This window comes from Phyllostomus hastatus, unplaced genomic scaffold (assembly GCF_019186645.2).
Source record: "Phyllostomus hastatus isolate PE091 unplaced genomic scaffold, TTU_PhHast_1.1 phas_contig_449, whole genome shotgun sequence".
Classification (NCBI taxonomy): Eukaryota; Metazoa; Chordata; class Mammalia; order Chiroptera; family Phyllostomidae; genus Phyllostomus; species Phyllostomus hastatus.
In genome coordinates this window covers 3,480,340-3,498,145 of record NW_025333882.1, presented here as the reverse complement: position 1 = coordinate 3,498,145, position 17,806 = coordinate 3,480,340, and the positions used below count along the sequence as shown (strand labels likewise).

Genomic DNA, 17,806 nt, shown 5'->3' with positions numbered 1-17,806 from the left:
ATTATAATTGGTTTACTATGAAGGGTAAAATTCAGAAACAATCAAATTGTAGAAATGAATAGGACAAAGTATAGGGAAAGAAATGTGGAGTTTCTATGCTCTCTTTGGGCATGTTACCCTCCCAGACCCTTGAAGTACTAACCACTGGTAAATCCTCTGAAGCTTATTGTTTAGGAATTTCTTGGTGGTTCCATTATTCAACCATGATTGATTAAATTAATTCACTCTCCAGTCCCACACCCCTACCTGGAGGAAGTAGGGTGGGGAAGGAGCTGAAAGTTCTAACCTAATCACATGGTTGGTTCTTCTGGCAACCAACAGTCATCCTGAAGCTATCTAGGGATTCCCAGCAGCCAATTACCATGTTAGCCTACAAAAACACTCATCATTCTGGAGATTACAAACATGTGAGAAGTTGTATACTGAGGACAAAGACCAAATATATTAATATTTCTGCATTATTTAATTGCAGTGACTTTTGAAGTGACAATATTACTCGGTGATTTAATCTACATTACTATTATTTGAAATAATGCTTACTCTAGGATACATTAGAAGGCAAACACAGGTGATGTAGTATGCTAACTAGAATTTCCACATTATATTGGTAGGTTAAAATGTTTCTCAGCTTATTGAGATATAATTGACATAACATCATGCAGTTTAAGGTGTGCAGTGTGATGAATTGATGCACAGGTATTTTGTGAAATGTTTAGCACAATAAGGTTATACATCCTCTACTTCACATAATTACTATTTTTGTTATTATGATTAAATCACTAAAGTTATACTATTATAGCAACTTTCAAGTATAAAATACAGTATTGTTTATGATAGCATGCTATACATTAGATTCCCATACCTTATTAATCTTATAACTGAAAATTTGTACCTTTTGGCCAACATCTCCCCATTTTCCCCATATCTTAGTCCCTGGTAAATCACCTTTCTACTCTGTTTCTATGAGTTTGATGTTTTTAGATTCCCTATGATAGTGAGATCATACAGTATTTGTTTCTCTGTCTGACTTTTGTCACTTAGCATAGTATCATCAAGGTTTTTCCAGGTTGTCATAAATGGAAGGATTTCCTTCTTTTATGGCTAAATAATATTCATATATATAATATAATGAACAGAAAAAAGAATTTTAAAGTTTGTCCTACAAATAATTTTTTATGTATATATCTCACATTTTCTTCATTTATTTATCCCACCAGGGTTTCCTTTTCTCTACATCCTTACCAGCATTTCTTTTTTTTTCTTTTCTTTTCTTTTTTCTTTTCTTTTCTTTCTCTCCTTCCTTCCTTCCTACCTTCCTTCCTTCCTTCCTTCCTTCCCTCCTTCCTTCCTTACCTCCTTCCTTCCTTCCTCCCTTCCTCCCTTCCTTCCTTCCTTCCTTCCAATAATAGCCATTCTAACAAGTTTGAGGCGATATCTCATTGTGGTTTAAATTTGAATTTCCCTGATGATTAGTTATATTAAGCACATTTTCATGAACCTGTTGGCCATTTTTTAGGTTTTCTTTGGGAAAATGTCTGTTCAGGTGCTCTGCCCATTTTTAACTTAGGTTGTTTATTTGCTATTGAGTTGCGTGTATTGCTTATATTTGGATATTAACCCCTTATCAAACATATGGTTTGCAATTTTTTTTGTATTCTGTAGTCGGCCTTTTTGTATTCTGTAGTTGTCTTTTGTTGTTCAAAAACTTTTTAGTTTGATATAGTCCCACTACAAAATTGTTAACAAAAACAAAAAAATGTTTATTTTTTTTAGTCATTTGTGTTTTTATTGTTCTAGCAAAAAATAATATTGCCAAAACTGATGTTAAGGATATTTGTCTTTATGTTTTATTTTAGAAGCTTGACAATTTCAGGTCTTATGTTTATAGATTATTCATAATCCATTTTAAGTTATTTTTTGTGAGTGGGGTAAGATAAAGGTCTGATTTCACTCTTTTGCACATGAATAGCAGTTTTACAACATTTATTGAAGATACGGTCTTTTCCCTATTAAATAGTCTTAGCTCCCTTGTCAAATATTAGTTGACCATAAATGCTTGAGTTTATTTCTGGGTTTTCTCTTCTCTGGCCTTTACCAGAGAAGAGAAAACCCAATTATTTTTTATGCCAATATTATGTTTTTATGCCAATACCATACTGTTTTAATTACTATAGATTAGTTTTATAGCTTTGGACATCAGAAATGCCTCTAGCTTTGTTCTTTCTCAGGATTCTTATGGCTTTCAGGGATCTTTTGTGGTTCCATACAAATTTTGTGATTGTTCTTTTTATTTCTGTGAAAAAAACCTTCAGAATTTTTACAGGGATTACATTGAATCTATGGGTTCCTTTGGGTAGTAAAGAAAATTTAATAATATCAATTCTTCTGATCCATGAACACAGATATCTTTCAATTTATTTGTATATTATTTAATATCTTTCATCAGTGTCTTATAGTTTCTGTTATATAAATCTTTCACTCTCTTGTTTAAATTTACTCTTTTATTTTTTTATGTTATAAATGAGATGGGTTTTTTTATAGTTAGTTCATTGTTAATGTATAGAAATGCAACTTATTTTTTATGTTAATTTTTGTATCCTGCAACTTTACTGAATTTATTTATTAGTTCTAACAGTGTTTTGGTAGATGCTTTGGGGTCTCTAATATCTTGGTGATATAATTCCAAATATATATCTTCTATTGTATCACAATTCCCATATTGTCTTACATAGAAGGTTAGAGGCTGGGATTCTACATAATTTTTTAACACATGTAGTCTCTAGATGACTTTGAGCAAGCATATTTAAATTAGAGGTAACACTGTACCATTCCACAGTGTCTTTATTACAAATATCTTATAGCCCCTGATTTCAGAAAGCTGTTATCTACTGAAGAAAACAACATATGGAATAAGTTCTATAACAATGGGAAATGCACAGAAAAGAAGGCTTCTTGAATAAAATGACATAAAATATAACTTTTTGAATAACAATGGTAAGAGAAGGGTAGTTTTATCTCCATGCTTCATATCTTTCCTCATGGCATTAAGACACCTAGTCAGTCCTGTTTACACAAATCTAAACTAAAATCAATAAAAAAGATATAAATTATCTAACTCACCAACCAGTAATTATCATTTTAAATATATGACATCTTGATGGTTCTTAGGCAGTAAGGTAATAGTTTCTTCTAATTACATAAGGTTTTCTCAGCATCTGAGTGATAATTGTGGCACTGTATAAAGTGGGTTCAGGGGACCATATTCCATTTTACCCTCTTCTAAAAATATACCATTACGTGGAAATTTAGATATTGAGGTGTTATTATAAACCCATTGGCATGGTAAAAACCTTTATGACAGCATAGGCCACAGAGTCAAATGCTTTGTGTCAGTGCAAACTTATGAAATATCAGGACAGACAACATGCAATATACACAGATTTAACCTGCTAACATTTTTATTCAAATTAATTTTGGTAGCTCAAGAAAAGTTGCTTTCTTTTTTAAAATATTTTTTGTTGACACTATTACAGATGTCCCACATTTCCCCACCTTTCTCCACTTCCACCAAGCCCCGACCCTCACCTCAACCTTCACCACATTGTTGTCTGTGTCCATGGGCTTTGCATATATGCATATATGTTCTTTGACTAATTTATTACAGTCCTTTCCCCACCCTCCCATCTGAGAAATGTCACTCTGTTCCATGTATCCATGCATCTAGTTTTATTTTGTTCATCAGTTTATTTTATTAGATTCCACATATGAGTGAGATCATATGGTATTTGTCTTTCTCTGACTGGCTTATTTCTGTTAGCATAATATTCTCCTGGTCTATCCATACTGTCACAAAAGGCAACAGTTCCTTTTTTCTTTTGCAGTCACATAGTATTCTATTGTGTAAATATACCAGAGCTTTGTTATTCATTCAACTGCTGAGAGACACTTGGGCTGTTCCCAGACCTGAGCTGTTATAAATATTTCTACTATGAACATAAAGGTGCATATATTTTTTCTGATTAGTGTTTTGGAATTCTTGGGATATGTTCCCAGAAATAGGATGGTTGGGTAAAATGGCAGTTCTATTTTTAATTTTTGAGGTAATTCCTACTGTTTTCCATGGTGGCTGCATCAGTCTGCAAACCCCCCAGCAGTGCTTGAGGGTTCCCCTTCTCCACATCATCACCAATGCTAGTTGTTTGTTAATTTACTGATGATAGCCATTCTGACAGGTGTGTGGTAATATTTTATTATGGTTTTAATTTGCATCTCTCTGATGATTAGTGACATTGACCATTTATTCATATGTTTATGGGCCCCCTGTATGTCCTCTTTGAAGAGGTATCTATTCAGGTGTTTTGCCCATTTTTAATTGGATTGTTTGTCTTCCTGGTGTTAAGTTGTATAAGTTCTTTATATATTTTGAAAATTAACTCCTTATCAGATATATTATTGGTAAATATGTTCTCCCATACTGGTTTCCATTATCATTTTGTTGATGGTTTCTTTTGCAGTGCAGAAGCTTTTTCATTTAGCGCAGTCCCGTCTATTTATTTATTTATTTATTTTATTTTCCTTGCCCTAGGAGATGTATTGGCAAAGATGTTGCTATGAGAGATGTCTGAGATTTTACTACTTGTGATTTTTTTCAGGAATTTTATGGTTTCATGATTTACATTTAAGTCTTTTATCTAGTTTGAGTTTATCTTTGTGTATGGTATAAGTTGATGGTATAGTTTCAATTTTTTTTGCATGTACCAGTCCAATTTTCCAACACCATTTATTGAAGAGACTGTCTTTACTCCATTGCATTCTCTTGACTCCCTCTCAAATACTAATATATCATAAAGATGTGGGTTGATTTCTGGGTTCTCTGTTCTGTTACATTGATCTATATGCCCATTCTTATGCCAGTACTAAGCTTTTTTGATTACAGTGGCCTTCTAGCATAGTTTTATATGAGGTATTGTGTTCCCTCCAACTTTGTTCTTCTTTTTCAAGATTGCTGAGGCTATCTGAGGTCTTTTTTGTTCCATATAAATTTTTGGAATATTTGTATTAGATCTATGAAATATGTCACTGGTGTTTTAATAGGAATTGTGTATAGTCTATAGATTTCTTTGGGTAGTATGGCCATTTTAATGATGCTAATTCTTCTAATCCATGAACATGATAAATGCTTCTATTTGTTTGGGTCTTCTTATAGCTCTTTCTTTAATGTCTTATAGTTTTCTGAGTACAGGTCTTTTACCTCCCTGGTCAAAATTGTTCCTAGGTACCTTATTTTTTGGTTGTTTTGCTGCAATACACCAATAATGAACTATAAGAAAGAGAAACTAAGAAAACAATCTTATTTGCTATTCCAAGAAAAGATGCTTTTTGATGACTATATCTTCAGGATACTCAGCTTCCACTATGAAATAGATTGGAATCTGAAATTTACACATAGATGGCTCAGTTGCTGCCAGAAATAATAAGCCTCCCTTATGCTCAGGTGATTTGACTTGTCACCTTCATAATTGTGGTCACTCATGCCTCATGTATGACCAAATTACTAGAATCTTTAAAAGTGAGAAAATAATTTAGAATTGACTTAGTTCATTAATTATTATCTGGAAACCCTGCATTTTTAATTATCTCTGATATAATTTAAACTGTTGGCCTGAATGGTTTTGTCATGTGAAATAATATTAATTGAATTAAAATAAAGGTTATTATACTTATACATTTATTCATAGAAAATTCTAACAGATGTTTTCCTCCAAGTATATTATCACATTTCAAATAAAGCTTTGATGACTAATACTCAACAAAGCACTAAATTAAGTCATTGTATTCATATCATGATTACTTTCTTATAAATTAGAAAATATAATAAACAGAAAAGAGAATTTTAAAGTTTTTCATACAAAGAATTTCAACTAAGTTAAATCATATTGCTGACCTTAAGTTTCCCCTTTTTTGATTGCCATATACAAGGAAAACATTATTATATTTTTTCTGCAAGTTTATTGATAATTCTTGGTCAGGTTGTTCTAGTACATTTTCATGATAAAAAACTATGTAATGGGTAACAACATTCTTAAATATTTGAACATCATTTTGTGGCTAAATGTCAGGGGAAATTGTTCATAATTACCAGTCTCCTCTCCAATGAGATTAAGTGGACTCATTATCCTTGGCAGAATCTCAGTGCTCAGCCACACAGTGGGTATCCATTCGTGGAGCTTCGGTTGTTGCTGGGAGGCAATTAGATGTGGTCATTGCACACAATTATGCCCATGCTCAGCAGCTGGCAAATGCTCCCAGATGCCTCATGAGAGATTTTCTTGAAAATTTGCTTACCCTTCTCAGTTTTCTGTGCATGTCAAAGCCCTTGGTATCAGTCATATTTTGTCCATATGTGATTCCTCAACTTTCTGTACCTATGATGTTAGCAGAAACCAGTTCCTAAAAGAAAGTGTTAAGATGAAAATGTAAAGACAAAACGTCCCAAAATGCTAGAAATGCAATATTGTGATAGGAAAATCTAGTTTTGGATCTGATGTCATAGCTGACTGAGTTTCCCTTACCACCAAGTCTCAGGGTCCTCAGTCTACTCTGGGTGTTGTACTGGAGTGCCAAAATGATGGTGATAGTAAATAATGATGATGATGATAATGATGATGATGATGATGATGATGATGATAAAGGCCATAGCCAATTTTACTGTATCAATTTTTATTTCACTCAATTTCATTCACACACAATATTTGACAATTACCAAGTATACATTCCCTATTAGAAACAGTCTGTTTTGATTGTATTGTCATCATAAAACATAAAGATGTGTTAGAACTTCAACTGATTCATCTCTCAAATTGCCTCTCTGTGTCAAAAGTAGCACATATGCCTTTTGTTGAGACAGGAGCTTCAGTTTTTGAATTAAGAATGATGGGAGCAACAGAAAATCATGAAGTGACAAAAAAAATTAAGAATACCAGGACTGCCCTTCTTGGGTTTTGGTTTCTTAACTAGTGTTTAAATTTTGGGTGTATATGTCAGTAGTTAGTAAAATACAGAGGACCATTTAATTACTTGAAAGTGCTAAATAATAAGAATGCATATATAATCATATGTGGTCATTCTCAGAAAGAGCAAGACAAATGAAAGTGAATGTAAGTGTACATTAAATTTTAAAGTACAAACTCTTTAGTTATTTTCAAAAATACAGACTTAAGTAATTTTTTGTTGTTGTTCAGGGGAGTAAAAGATATCTAGAGGGTTTAAGTAAAGATTAACTAATTAGGGTTTTGTCCAAATCTCATAGTCAATTTTGCCTAAGAAGAGACAGAGGACCTGTCATGGATATTGGAGACAGAATGAGTTTCTGTAACTTATGGGGACTGTTGCTTACCAGGGCATCTGGAAAAGGGGAGATGCCTGCAAAAGCACAGGCAGCTTTCAGCTGAGGGAACCCTTTCGGAGTTTTGAACTTGAGATTCTGACCTGGCCACTGTATTCACTCCTTTTCATAAAACACCTATGGGCTCTACTGAGTGCCTGTGGAAATTGAGTGCTACCCCAGAGAGATCTTCTAGCTCTCTAGCTTGACATGCCCATTTGAGAGGAGGCATTTACGAATATCAGGTGAAAAGGGCTCAAAAAGCCTGGCTTGACAATTGGAGGTGATATAGTTACGAATGCTTGCCCCAGGAGGATTTCAGCTTTGCATAAATGATAACTTTATCCGCTGGGGAGGTTTCATCTCACACTTCACTGTGTGAAGCAAAATCACTGACTCCATGTGGTCCTAAATTCACAGAGGGTCTTCTAATTGACTGAACTTGGTATACTGATGTTTATAGCTAAGCTGAATCCCCACAGTGAATGCTGTAGTTTTCCATGTCTATCAAATGGAAAGTAGATATGTTTGCTCTGTTCAGACTCTTGGACTTACAGATTACAGACATGGCTTCTTGGACTGTGAACTGTGGAAGCAGATTGTGGTTATCAATTAAACTGTTTGTATCATTCATGCAGTTGCTCACAGAAAGAGCTCATGCTGAGGAGACCAACTGGAATCTGGAATGTGCCTACATATTGCTGCCTGCATTCTGTATTCATCCTGTACCAGATAGGGCAACATGCCCTCCTATTCTCTGCCACAGACTGAGGACAAAGGGAAAGACTCAGAGCTTCTAACACAGAGCCCACCACTGCATGCCAGACCATGACAAAGCCGGACCATTTGCCTCTTACTGGAGGAAGCTATTGGGAATGGAGTGTGTTCCCTAGCCCACTGTGCCTCCTCACAGACATTCTGTTCTTTCTCACTACCCTTGACTTTGGCTGAGGACTAGATGATTCACAATACTGACCTAATTCTTGAAACTAATCTGCAATGATGTTGAACTTCACCTGAGCCCTGGGGTTCTGGAAAGCAATGATCACGAATCCCTTAGTGAAACAATTCACATACATCATACTGAAATTTTTTAACCTACAATATCAAATATTGAGATGTATGTAAAGGAATGGGAACTCTCAACACTTAGGAGAGGTGTTAAACATGCTCCACAGAGAGCTTCATATGTCTTAAAATCCAGTCATTCTAAATCTAGACACATACTGAAGAGAAACTCTGGCACATATGCAAAGGAGATGTGTACAGAAGTGTGCATTGCCGCATTATTTGTAATCCCCAGAACAACCCACATGTCCATGAACAGGGGAATTGATAAATAATATATTGTTCATTCATTTATACTAAAATACTACATAGAAATTAAAATTATGTAAAATGTTAAATAAAAAATGCAGACTGCTAGATGATAGGCACAAATGTTACAATTTCCAGTGGGATAGGAATGCAGGGAATAGATTCCAGGTGAGCTACACAAACATCAATGGTTTATGTAAAATAAGCTTAAATTTTACTCTTCTTTTTAAAGTAAATTTTCTACCTCTTGAATACACTGATTCAATTAAGAAATCATCCTAAAGTTTTATTGGACTGATTGCTTAAATTTCTTTGACACTAAAAATCTATGTTGCTACATTGTGTACTGTTTGGGAAGAACAGAATTAGCTGGTGATTATATTAAAAATCCTAAGGCAAAATTCTTGACCTGCATTTTCAACTTAAATTTATTCCCCCCAAAACATGAATCACAGCACATGAAGGGAGAGTTGATGCTTCATAAAATCCTGTTAAACTAAAATAAAAATTGAGATCTCAAGTAGATGGTAAAATAGTACACAATTTCTAATTCATTGTTTTGAGGAACAAATATTTTAAACTGATAGTAATACTTTCCTACAGAGTACCATGTAAGTGTAGTGTTTGCTTGCAAATATTTTAAGACATGTTAAGAAAACAGTTTCTGATTTATGAATATATTCAATTACTAAGAGAAAACTGTTAACTGAATAAAATAATTTTTGAAACATTAATAGTAATATCTTGCTTCTATAACTGGCAATGAAAAATAGGTAGAAATACCCTAGAGGGAAAGGTCCTTGTTCATATGCTGGCTATATCTGGGGAATGTTTGGGAGAAGTCACAACATTTTTTTGTCACTACATTTTTGTCTAAATTCTCAGCTCTTAAATATAATTTGTTCAGTCTAAAAATGCTTTATGGACTTACTTCCATAGTCTTAGCACAGGCCCTGCCAGACAGTATGTGTTTAGTGGCAAGTTTTTTGTTTGTTGTTTATTTTTAATGTATTTTTATTTTTTTATTGTTGTTCATGTATAGTTGTCTCCATTTTCCTGCCACCACTCCCCCCAAACATCCCCAGCTCTCACCCATAATCCTTCTCCTCTTTGGCTTTGTCCATGGGTCCTTTATACATGTTCCTTGATGACCCTTTCCCTCTTTCCCTGTTTATCCCTCTTTCCTCACCCCTCTGGTTCCTGTCAGTTTATCCTTTATTTCAATGTCCTGGTTATATTTTGCTTGCTTGTTTGCTTTGTTGATTAGGTTCCACTTGTAGGTGACATCATATGCTGTTTGTCTTTCACTGCCTGGCTTATTTCACTTAGCATAATGCTCTCCAGTTCCATCCATGTCGTTGTGAAGGATAGGAGCTCCTTTCTTTCTTCTGCCTAGTATTCCATTGTGTTAATGTACTACAATTTTTTTATCCACTCACTTACTGATGGGCACCTCGGTTGATCTCAGTGCTTGGCTATTGTAAATTGTGCTTCTATGAACATTGGGGCTCATAGGGTCTTTTGGATCAGTGTTTCAGGATTCTTAGGGTTAATCCCAGCAGTGGAATTGCTGGGTCAAAAGGCAATTCCATTTTTAGTTTTCTGAGGTAATTCTATACTGTTTTCCACAATGGCTGCATCAGTCTGCATTCCCACCAACAGTGCACTAGGATTCCCTTTTCTCCACAACCTTGCCAGCACTTATTGTTTGTTGATTTGTTTATGATGGTCATTCTAACTGGTGTGAAGTCGTATCTCATCATGATTTTAATTTGCATTTCTCTGATTTTTTAAATTTTTTTTATTTTAATTGTTGTTCAAGTACAGTTTTCTAGAGCCTTTTACTCCCATCCCAGCCCACCCCCACAACCCTCCCCACCTCCCTCCCATTTCCAACCCCCCCCCCCGTTGTTTTTGTCCATGTGTCCTTTATACTTGTTCCTGTAAACCCTTCCCTTTGTCTCCTGATATTCTCTCTCTTCTCCCCTCTTGTCTCTGATGGCTAGCGATGCTGAGGATCCTTTCATGTTTTGACCCTCTGTGTGTCTTACTTGGAGAAGTGTCTGTTCAGTTCCTTTGCCCATTTTTTAATTGGATTGCTCATCTTCCTGGAGTGGAGACATGTGAATTCTTTACATATTTTGGAGATCAAACACAGCAATATTTTCACCAATATGTCCCTTATAGCAAGGGACATAAAGGAAAGAGTAGACAAATTGAACTTCATCAAAATAAAAAGCTTCTGCACAGCTAAAGAAAACATCAGTTGCAGGCTTTATTATTACTATAAGGCACCCAAATTTGTGAAAGATTAATTTATAAATAAGGATGACAGCCCTGGCTGGTGTGGCACAGTGGATTGACCACCAACCTGCAAACCAAAGAGTCACCAGTTCGATTCCCAGTCAAGGGACATGCTGGGTTGTGGTCCAGGTCCCCAGTAGTGGGTGTGTGAGAGGCAACCACACAAAAATGTTTCTCTCTCTCACTCCCTCCTTCCCCTTCCTGTCTAAAAATAAATAAATAAAATCTTTAAAAAAAGAATGACAGTTACTAACTTAAAGTAGTTATCTGCTCATATCTATTATCTAAAATATCTTCTTTTCTTGAATAGCTAGGAAACTGAATTTGTTACCTGAAAAGGTTGCTGAATGAGCAAATATAGAGAGAAAAAAGAATGAAATTGCCTTAAAGATTTGTCCACTCACAACATAAAAATGGTATGGTGAATTATGCTTCTCTCATCACAGAATAAATTTGTGTCCAGAAGGTTCATGCTACCTAGGTCTGGATTCTTCTTGCAAGTAATTAAGCAATATCTAAGTAGTTTACAAAGATATTTTTCTTAATCCTTACAATGAGGCTGTAAAGTACTTCAAATCCCCATATTACAGATGAGCAAATTGATTTTCTGGGATGTTAAATAATTGGCCCAAAACCGCATTCCTAGTAGGTGGTAAAAGGATTAAAATTCTACTGTTTTGATAACACCATTGGTTTTCAAACATTTTTGTCCCAAAGAACTTTTGTTTATGTGGATTATATCATTGATAATTATCATATTAGAAAAATAAACTGAGACTCTCAAAATATTTGTTAATTTGTTTAAAAGTAATAAATTTATTACATGATAACATACTTGATATGTATATTTTTAAATAACTATTTTCAAAAACAAAAAAATAGTAAGAACGCACTGTTTTGTTTTGTTTTGTTTTTATAATGCCTGGTGTAGTAAAAGGTACCTGGGCTCTCATTTTTGCTTCTACATTCTATATACAGAAACACATAGTTTGGGTTGAAGTATGGTTGGTAGAAAGAAGACACTTGTGAAAATTGTAGAACATTGAGGAACTAAGAACTTACTAGTTTTTAAGATTGCTTTCTTCTGGGTTAGATCCAAGCACCAGAGCCTAAGCATTTCTGTCAGAAAAAGGATAGAAAGAACATAAAATGTACCTTACTGAAACCTGTGACAAATTTAGAATTTGTACAATTCTTCCCTGACCTCAAATTCTGTCAACATCTATTTCTTCTTATTATTTGTTAAATATCTCAGGTCTAGTGCCCCCTTATACTTTGCAGCTACTTCTACCATAATACCTATTGCCCTCCAGTGAAATTATTGTTGCCCCAGCCTAGTCCCATTATTCTATAAAGTGGATAAGAGCAGGAACTGTATCATTCAAATCTGTAATTTCTACTCATAGCACAGTGCCAAGCACTGGAAATATGCTCTGTAATTATTTGTAAAAAAAACCCTAGTAAACAAATAAATGTATACCTAACACAAATCAATCTCATCTCTACATAAAATGAAACCCATTTCACATTTCCATCTTCTTGATTACTCCAAATACTCCAAATGCCACACCATCGTCCTGCTGAGATGTTCTTAAATGGCCATGGTCCTTCATGGTCACCACCTGAATCTCCTCACGTCATCCCCACAGACCCTCTGAGGGACCCTTAGGAACCCTTAATCTATTGTCCTCTGTAAAAAAAAAAAATCAACCATCATCCATGTTTTATTAAAACAAGGCAATTACCAATGGTGATTTAGTAATATGGTAAAAAGAAGCAGAATTTTCTGATTTCAGTTTACATTTTGCCCACAAATGAGAAACTGAAACCTTGTGAGAAAAGATAGAAACAAAATGTGTTTTCTTTAAAACAGGATTGCCTTAAAATAATCTAATTTCATGTCAGATCCTCAGTGAGTCAGGAGCCTGTTTTATTTCCAGAGCCACCCAACACTGTTGGGTTTGGAGAACTCCCCATTCATGCCCCATCAACTACAGCTCCACCTAAATTTTTCCAGGACCCCTTGTCATTTCCACCAGAAAATAGATAACTTTTCCAAACTTTCTGTGTATGTGTGTGACTTTTGTACATATGAAATATAAAAACTTTTACAATCGTACTTTTGAAAAGCTCAATTCTAAAAAAGGCAAAATTACAATGAAGCAAAACCAACTTATCCAAACTACTTTGTTTGATACTTGATAGAAAAGTTGGTTTTTTCTTTTTTTTTCTGTGTATATCTACCTTCTATTTTGTGATCAGTGTCTAATCACTAAGATACACAAAAAGTGAAGGAGAGAACTGGCAGTATGTTAGAAATCCTAGATGGTGTACATGTCATTTTGGAGAAGTCAAACAATCACTGTTTTGCTTGGAGTTTTCCATGCTGGCTATTTATCCTCTTCAGAGACCAGAGGTAGAAATAATAAAAAGTATTTCTATCTGACAGCATACACTCAAGATAATTTTTTACTTATTTCTAAGAGATACAAAAAATACAAAGTATGAAAGATTAAACTGGTGAAAGTTCCTTTCTTCAGTCAGCCTCATCAGTCAGCAGTTGGCTATAAAGCTTGTCTTTTACCCAATTGCCTGGAATCCTGCTGTTAGACTTCAGGCTTGGGTCTTCAGTTCCTGTAGAATATTATTTTGGAAGTGTGTATTTCTCTGTATTTCACCCACATAAAGATTGATCTTCCCCTCCATTTTTCAGTAGAAAGTTGGCCCTCTCTCATTATCATCTCAGCTTGCAGTCCTCTTTATATTTCCCTTCAGGTCTGGACTAATCTTGAGTTCAGAGTGCATGGCACAGCAATTACAAGGTCTTTTCTGTTTTCAGATTGCCTGCTCAAAGGATAGGAAAGTCCAGTTCCTACAGTTCAGCTTGTTAATGTGATTTGGACTCTCCAAGCTGACTAATAAAGTAGCATTTTGTAAAATGATCATAGGTAAAATAAATAATAACAAATAATTTTTGAAAACCAACTACATTAACCTCAATCAGGATTATTATTATAAAAAAGGCACATTAAAAATGTGATCACTGTAAAATGCTTTAGTGTTCTTTGCTAAAGGAGATTATGAAAATAAAAAATATGATTGATTATTTGCCTACTATATATTATTCAGTAAATTATATGATAGAACTCTCTGAGCACTGTTTTTAAGTCACTATGTAGGCAAGTTAGCATGAAGTCCTGTAAAGGCAAGAGAAACTGTCAGGTAGTTAGGAAACCAGGTTTTACAGAGCTCTGTATAAAGTAATTTCATATAATTAGAGCAATTCTGTGGAAAATACACTCTAGGAAGTCTACATTCTAGTGAATGGTCTTAGAGAACCACAAGAACAACTTTTGGGGAAGAAAAAATGAAAGCTACTATTTACTTGTGAGGATTCATCAAGTTATGACAACATGATATTATGTTCAAAGATAATGTGATTATTTTGTTCATACAACAGTATGTCAAGTTAAGGAACACCTTACAGCATTCTGTGGATGACCAATACGGAGGAAAATTATATAAAGTACTTTGTCATTGGCTGAGTTTCATTTATCTCCTGCTATAGATTATCTTTAGATTTTAGGAAAATATCATTTACTTGATGAAGCCTTCTCTTATGCCTGATAATCTGCCTTTACATTCTATCTCATATAAAATTATACTTATTTTTGTTATATATTATTTACTGGGTTTATTTATTTACTGTCTCTCTTTCTCCTGACTTGTGAATTATATGAGAGTGAAGGGATCAATAAATATTTATAGGTTGAAAGAAATGATGAAGTAGTGAGTAAATGCTTTACATATTATTTGAAAAAATAAACACTCTCACACTCTCTTTATGAATTCCCCTTCCCTTAGTCTTCAAAGGGGTGACCTTAAGAATGACCTGGGACTTCCCAGAAAAATAGACTTTCTAAAAATTTCAACGTGGTTTATAATGCATCTTGTACTCTGCAGAGTCATGAGCTCTAATTCCCACCCTGGTAATGATCTTCATACAACCCTGGGTTATTACACCCTCTTTTGGTGTTTGTGATCTTTTCTATGAGTCTGTGGCTAAGATTTTGCCAAAAAAGGCTCAACTAAATAATTTAGATCAATAGCTTGCATAATCATTTTTCTTGTTTTAACATATCCTCTTTTCTATGTACCTATATTAATGTGAATAGGTGGGCTTTTTTCAGGGTTCAGCTATTAATTCCCTATAAAGTGCTCTTATATTTAATTCTTATGATATCAATTCTATCTTCCTATATCACATCATGTTTCAAAGAAGCTGTACACAATTATATCAATCTTTAATTGACAAGACTTGATGCTTAAACTTTAAAGTTTGGCCTATATCCTTGACATTCCATGTCAAGTGATTCATAATCAACTAAAAATTAAACAAAATTAAAAGAAATAAAAAGAAAAAAGCATAAGAGGAGCTGGATTTCAGGAAATCCTATAATATAATGTGTAATGTTTTTAAAGTATATTTTATTGATTATATTATTACAGTTTCCTAATTTCCTCCTCTATCCCCTCTCCACCCTGCACCCCCCAACCCTCCAGCATTCCACCCCCTGCCTTAGTTCATGTCCATGAGTTGCACATATAAGTTCTTTGACTTCTGTTTCCTATACCATTTTGACCTTTCTCCAACTATTTTATGCCTACCAATCATGCTTCTTCTTCCCTGTACCTTTTACCCCATTCCTCCCTCCCCCTCCCCACTGAAAACCCTCCATTTGATGTCCATTTCTCTGATTCTGTTCCTGTTCTAGTTGTTAGCTTAGTTTTTGTTTTTTGTTGTTTTCTTTTTCTTTTTTAGGTTCATTTGATAGTTGTGAGTTTGTTGTCATTTTACTGTTCATATTTTTTATCTTTTTCTTAGATAAGTCCCTTTATCATTTCATATAATAATGGCTTGGTGATGATGAACTCCTTCAACTTGACCTTATCTGGAAAGGACTGTATCTGCCCTTCCATACTAAATGATAGCTTTGCTGGATAAACTAATCTTGGATGTAGGTCCTTGCCTTCCATGACTTCAAATACTTATGTCCAGCCTCTTCTTGCCTGAAAGGTTTCCTTTGAGAAATCAGCTGATAGTCTCATAGGCACTCCTTTGTAGATAACCCTCTCCTTTCCTCTTGCTTCTTTTAAGATTCTCTCTTTATCTTTAATGTTGGGTAATTTAATGATGATGTGCTTTGGTGTATTCCTCTTTGGGTCCAATTTCTTTGGAATTCTCCTGGCTTCCTGGACTTCTTGGAAGTCTATTTCCTTTGCCAGATTGGAGAAGTTTTCCTTAATTATTTGTTCAAATAAGTTTTCAATTTCTTTCTGTTGTTCTTCTCTTCTGGCATACCTATAATTTGAATATTGGAACATTTCAAGTTGTCCCAGAGGTTTGTAAGACTCTCTTAATTTCTTTGAATTCTTGTTTCTTCATTTTTTTTCAGTTGGATGTTTATTTCTAACTTTTGTTCCCAATCATTGATTTGAGTACTGGTTTCCTGCCTATCGCTGTTGGTTCCCTAAATATTTTGCTTTATTTCATTTTGGGTAACTTTCATGTGTTATTTCATTTTTTGACCAAGGTCAATCAGTTCTGTGAGCAATTTGATTACCAGGGCTTTAAATCATCCATCAGATAGGTTGGCTATCTCCTTATCACTTAGCTCGCTTTCTAAAGTTTTGCTCTGTTCTTTCATTTGGGCCCCATTTTTTGTCTCAGGGCACCAGTCTGTTTGTTCTGGTTGACTGTTTCTTTAATTCCTTGGTTGTCAGAGTTCCATGCAGTTTGATTTTCTGGCACTTCTGGTTGTTCATGGATTTTAGGTTGTTTGTTATCCTCCTTTTGGTGTATAAGAAAGCTAAGGGTTTCTACCTATACCTCCATCTTGGCTGGAACTCATAATGTGTATATTTAAAATGTTAATTTTGTGATTTGAATAATGTTTAACTTATTGATTAGGAAACTTTAGGTTTTAAAGTTTTGTTTTATCTATACCACATATAGTATGTATTTTGGATTATCTGTATATATGCATTATACTTTACTCTTTATTATTTTTATTTTCTTATGTTTACTTACTTGATTTAAAAATTCTGTACCTCCTGTAAGCACTAAGAACATTGTGAGTAAACAATAATTACTTTAATAATAATGTAGTCATATACAAAAATCATGGTTTAATATTTTCATTTAATAATATTTTCTACATATAACCAATGCACTCTAAAAATAATTTATTTTGGGAGAGTAATGGCATGATTAGTAAAAAATTTCAATGTTTTTCCATGTCTATTTTTTATAATATTTCTAATATATTAGAATTTTATTTAGAACTATATTTATAATATAATATTTAATGCTAACTTATTTTGATCTAATACTAAAGAAAAGTTTATGTAATCTAAGGAAACCATTAAATGAATCTTAAAGTTACTTTAAAATTTAACTAGTTTGAGTGCCATCAGTGAAGTAGTTAAATAAAGTCCTCTGAAAATTCCTTTCTTCATAAAAGCAATTAGAAAACTGACACAGACTGTTAGAATCGACGTTTTCAGAATGCTTAAAATCAAACAAAGGTTTCTAGAAATCTGGGGAGAATTTATCTAAGAAACTGACTAAATCTTGATAAGAATGGTGAGTTTTGTAACATTTTAATTTATGCAACTCAGATCCTAGCCCCTCCATCTCTAGTGTAGTCTTGAATACCAACAGCCACAATCATGCTGAAAATCAGCAGCCTATCAGTCACTGGATGATTGAGAATGGATTTAGGACTCCTTCAAAGCCTC

At 34.2% G+C, this 17,806-nt stretch overlaps 1 long non-coding RNA gene across 1 annotated transcript in view; it reads right to left on the bottom strand.

The window, feature by feature from the left end:
• Positions 1-6,126: 6,126 nt before the first annotated feature.
• LOC123822865 overlaps positions 6,127-17,806 on the bottom strand; it is a 29,670-nt gene continuing 17,990 nt past the window's right edge. The window contains exons 2-3 of the long non-coding RNA XR_006786439.1: positions 12,068-12,124; positions 6,127-6,450 (exon numbers count right to left, since the gene is read on the bottom strand). This is a non-coding gene — a long non-coding RNA (uncharacterized LOC123822865). The remainder of the gene's footprint in view (positions 6,451-12,067; positions 12,125-17,806) is intronic.